A 5,538-nucleotide genomic window follows, 5' to 3' on the forward strand; every position below is an offset into this window, starting at 1 on the left:
TTCTTTACCCAGTGAGGAAGATCCCTTGGGGGAGGGCATGGCAACCCAGTCCAGTATTCTCGCCTGGAGAATCCCACAGACAAAGGAGCCTGGTGGACTATGGTCCATAGGGTCTCACAGAGTCAGACATGACGGAATCGACTTAGCCTGCCGCCTGCCTCTTTACCCACCAAGCCATCAGAGTTTAGAGGAAATAAAATTCTCCTGGTTTACATGATTCAGATGACTTTCACATCATCAAAAAAGATAGTACAAACAACATTGAAAGTGCCAGACCTGCCATATACATAAATTCCTATGTGGTCATGGATATTTTTTGACACTTTGTTTGCCTTTCCTTTACAAACTTTGTCTAAAATGGTTCCCACAGAACCCCAAATTTGGTGGCTCTTTTTCTTCCCCTTATATATTTGAGAGATGGTTAACCTATAACACTGTGTAAATTTAAGGTGTATCATGTGATAATTTGATACACATATTTATTGTGAAGTGTTTGCCACAATAAGATCAGTTAGTACATCCTTCATCTCACAAAACTATCATTTTGTTGTTGTTGTTTTAGCCAGAACATTAAAACTCTACTCTCATGGTAACTTTCACATATACAACACAATATTGTTAACTATAGTCACCATGCTGTTCGTTAGAATCCCTGGAACTTGCGTGGGTGCGAGCTAAGTTGCTTCAGTCATGTCGGACTCTTTGCGACCCTATGGACCATAGCCTGCCGGGCTCCTCTGTCCATGGAATTCTCCAGGCAAGAATACTAAAGTGGGTTGCCGTTTCCTTATCTTCCTGAGTCAGGGATCAAGCCCTTTGTATCTTACTTCTCCTGCATTGGCAGGAGGGTTCTTTACCACTAGTGCCGCTTGGGAAGCCCTCCTTGAACTTATTCATCTTGTATGTGCAAGTTTCTACTCTTTGACCAGAATCTTCACATTTTATGCAGCCCTTAGCCCCTGGCAACCACCATTCTATTTCTGTTTTGATCAGTGCAATGTTTTGAATTCCACAGATAAGTGAGATCAAATAGTATTTATCTTTCTCTGATTTATTTCACTTAGCATGGTGTCCCCAAGGTTCATCCACAGTGTTGAAAATGGCAGGATTTCATTTTTTTTGTCTAATATTCCATTGCGTGTGTGTGTCACATTCTTGGAGCCCTTGTCAAATATTAGTTGATATATAGGCGTGGGTTTATTTCTGGTTCTCAATTCTGTTCCATTGGTCTATGTGGCTTATTTTTGTGCCCGTACCATACTGCTTTGATTATTATAACTTTGTAATAAAGTTTGAGTCAAGGAGCCAAATTTGGCTTTTCTTGTGATGGAAAAATGAAAGAAGGGCCTGGAAAATCGCTGTTAATAAAAAGAAAACAGATATTTTGTTCTTTTTTGTTCAGATGGTTTTATTGTCATCAAAATGTATTTATTAGAAACATCACCATAGAAACAATCAATGAGACTTGCTGGCTTCTTGGCTGATGTCAGAAAAATCTGCCTCAAGTAATGTTAAGGACTTATATTTTTGATGTTTCTTTTTCTCTTTAAATGAATAAATCCTTTATGTGAATTGAGAGAATTGTAACAAATAAGATTTGTTTCTGCTCAAACATTATCTCTCTAGAGCTATACTGCCTTTTTTTTTTAATGCTCCGGGCATTTTTAATGGCTATTCTACATAACATGTCCATTTTTTATGACAACATATTTATCATTTTGTGGTTCACAAAGTTTAGAAAAACCACTGTGACCCTTAATGCTAATGTAGCCTGTTGTGTTGGAATAACTTTTCTAATCATATACTGATAATTATGATTTGGATGAATAATTATTTACCTTAGCTTTGGGCAAAATAATCGAGTATTTTTTAAATGCCATTATATCCCTCATGGTTCAGCTCGTAAAGAATCTGCCTGCAATGTGGGAGACCTGGCTTCGATCTCTGGGTTGGGAAGATCCCCTGGAGAAGGGAAAGGCTACCCACTCCGGTATTCTGGCCTGGAGAATTCCATGGACTTTATAGTCTATGGGGTCACAAAGAGTCTGACAACTGAGCAACTTTCACTTCACATGCCATACATCCTGGAACAAGTTTTTAAAAATATTAATAGAAAGCATCCATATGTTTGCAAAGACTTCTCACTGAATATTGAAGAAAAATATCCTCTGGTTGATAATGTTAATAATTTCCAAATTCTCTTAAGACATGAGTGAGTTGTCTGCTTTACTGAATTTTGAAAAGGCTTTTGTATGTGGCTTTTGTACCTTAATTCAGTGAATCAAGCCCACACCTATTTTGGTTAGATGATTGGAACATAATTAATGTCCTGCTGGTTTCTCCTTGACTAAATTTAGATGCATAAAATCATTTTATATGTAAGGCCATCTTATTTGCTGTTTGGTAAGTTCCATTTCTGATTTAAAATAAGCCTGTATATCTTTCCACACCTCCCACCTCCCATCCCTAGACCATCCCACTAACGAATTTGCTGTTTTAAATTTCTGACAAGTTTATACCTATATATATTTTTCCTATGGAAAGATAGAATCTTACTCTATATATTGCTTGATAACCTGATTAGTCTCACTTAATATGTATTGTGAAAACCTTGTCACTCAAGAAGAACACCTTTTACTTATTTTTGAAAACCGTAGCCCTGGATTTTAGGTCCTGTCTCTCAAGGACTCAAGTGTGAGAATACTGACTCTGCAAATCGATATCTAGATACGAGTGCAAACAGTCCAAACAGCTGCGCAAACATTGCAGTCAAACCTGGACACTAAGGATGGCTGCCGCCAAGTGTTAGATTGTGTGGCTGGCCCCCAATAAGGCGAGGACAGTCCAGGGTGCAAAAGTCTTTTGATGAGTTTTACAATACCTATACACCTGGTGATTTAAAATAATCTTCATGTTCAAAGTACAGCTGTATATCCATTTTACTACCCCAGTATGGATCTCCATTTGCTGATTTCAGGCTATGTCATATTTGGTTTGGCACATTTCATTTGCCCAGCCTTGGAAATTGTCTTGATTTAAGCAGTTCAGAGGAACATTGGAGTGGTTTTCCTTTACTGCAGTTTGAGCTCTTTTCTTTCTTTATTTTTTTTTTTAAGGTGGTCTAATGTAAATGGCAACCCACTCCAGTATTCTTGCCTGGGAAATCCCATGGATGGAGGAGCCTGGCAGGCTACAGTCCATGGGGTCATGAAAAGTTGGACTTGACTGAGTGACTGAGCACACACACATACTTATTTTACAGTGGACCCTTGTTGGTTGTCTATTTTATCTAATTAATTTATTTTTGTGGCTGCGCCTTGTGGCATGTGTGGTCTTAGTTCCCGAACCAGGGGTCAAACCCCTGCCCTCTGCATTGGAAGCTCAGAATCTTAACCAGTGGACCACCTGGGAAGTCCTGAAAGCTGCTACTATAAAGTACACCCATCAATACCAGGAGACAATTTTTGCTTTCCTTTAAGAGTAGATACTTTATACTTCTCAACTTCCCAGAGTTTCAAAGAAATTAGCACATCAATGCTACTTCTTATCAGATAATTGCAATCTTGAGTGCAAACAAAACCACGAAATGTGGTATTGTTTGATGGCACAAGGAATATCTATCTAGGCCGCTTCTGCCAGACAGGCGATGAAGCAGCCTTGAGACGGAATTCCATCACTTGCTCTAGGAGCATCATCCTCAACGAGGTAGGACAGGTGGACTCTCTGTAAAGGCAGCTTTCCTCCACAACTGTCATCTGGAGGCAAGAAGAGCCCGTGCCAGGCAGGCATAGCATTTGCCTCTGATTCCCTTTCTGGACTCAGACAGAGGCTGCAGAATAGACCCTAGTGCCTTGGCTTGCTCTCAGGGACTTGCGTGTGGCCATAGGAACCCAGCGTGTGTGGACGCACACTTCCATTTGCATTTGTCGTTTGACTTCCCCGCTGAGCCCTCTCACCTTTGCTGAGTGTCAGCTCTGAGTGAGTGTTCAGATCACAGGCCCATCGTTGCTCTTTTGTTTTCATCTCTTCAGTTTGCTGTGTGTACAGAGAGCCTGCCAGAAGTGTGTCCCAGCCCGATGTCCCTGGAGCGTCCTTGGGAATACTAGAAGTCAGATTACTTTCCTCCCGTGACTTTCACCAGAGTCACCACCCTGGTGACACGGTGCCTTCTTTCAGGATATTTCATGAGACACCAATTTCCAACGAGCATGTGTTTCTTGGAATAGTGGCTCACAGACTTTGCTTTTACAATCTTCTTTCATTCCTAAAGAGCTACTGGGGGGACTTCCCTGGTGGTCCAGTGGTTAAGACTCCACACTCCCAATTGAGGAGGCCCAGGTTTGATCCCTGGTCAGGGAACTAGATCCCACATGCCGTAACTGAGAGTTGGCCTGCCACACTCAAAGATCCTGACTGCCACAGCTAAGATCTGGTGCAGCTAAGTAAATAAATGTGTGCTCTGTCACTCAGTCATGTCTGAGTCTTTGCAATCCCATGGACTGTAGTCTGTCAGGCTCCTCTGTCTATGAGATTTTCCAGGCAAGAATACTGGAATGGTTTGCCATTTCCTTCTCCAGCGGCTAAGTCACTTCAGTCATGTCCTACTCTGTGCAACCCCATAGATGGCAGCCCACCAGGCTCCCCCGTCCCTGGGACTCTCCAGGCAAGAACACTGGAGTGGGTTGCCATTTCCTTCTCCAATGCGTGCAAGTGAAAAGTGAAAGTGAAGTCACTCAGTCGTGTCCGACCCTCAGCGACCCCATGGACTGCAGCCTTCCAGGTTCCCCCGTCCATGGGATTTTCCAGGCAAGAGTACTGGAGTGGGGTGCCACTCCTTCTCCAGAGGAGCTTCCTAACCCAGGGATCCTGCATTGGCAGGCAGATTCTTACTACTGTGCCACTGGGGAAGCCCATAGATAAATGAATAAAAATAAATATTAAAAAATCATTTGGGACCCGAAGGAGGTTTTGCTTATGTGGATTATAATCATGTTTATCATGTTAGAAAATAAAAGTGAAAATTTTATTTCCAATTTTATTGAGAAATAACTGATATCCATCACTGTGTAAGTCTAAGGTACATAGCATGATGTTTTGATTTATACAAATTGTGAAATGATTTCCACAGTAGGTTCAGCTAACACATCCATCTTTTCCTATAGGTACAATAAAAATAAAACAGGAAAGAAAAGGAAGAGGAAAGCAATGTCCTCCTTACAATGAGAGCTCTTAGAATTTACTCTCTTTCCAACTTTTCTATATATAATACGGCAGTGTCAGTTACAGCCATCGTGTTGTAATTTACACCCCGGATACTCATAACTGGAAGTTTGTCCTTTTTGATTCCTTCCTCCAGTTCCCCCTTCCTATCCTGGGACTCTGGTAACCACAAATCTGATCTCTTTTCTATGATCTTGGCTTCTTTGTTTTAGACTACACATATAAATGAGATTGTATAGTATTTGTCCTTGTCTGACTTATTTCACTTAGCTTAATGCCTTCAAGGTCCATCCATGCTGTCTCAAATGGTAGGGTTGC

The 5,538-nt window shown here is 41.2% G+C and overlaps 1 non-coding gene across 1 annotated transcript; it reads left to right on the forward strand.

The window, feature by feature from the left end:
- The first annotated feature begins 4,286 nt into the window (after positions 1-4,286).
- On the forward strand, positions 4,287-4,359 carry TRNAG-CCC (transfer RNA glycine (anticodon CCC)). Its single transcript has one exon. It is a non-coding gene; the product is annotated as a tRNA-Gly (tRNA).
- Positions 4,360-5,538: the final 1,179 nt, after the last annotated feature.

This window comes from Bubalus kerabau, chromosome 21 (genome assembly GCF_029407905.1).
Source record: "Bubalus kerabau isolate K-KA32 ecotype Philippines breed swamp buffalo chromosome 21, PCC_UOA_SB_1v2, whole genome shotgun sequence".
Classification (NCBI taxonomy): Eukaryota; Metazoa; Chordata; class Mammalia; order Artiodactyla; family Bovidae; genus Bubalus; species Bubalus kerabau.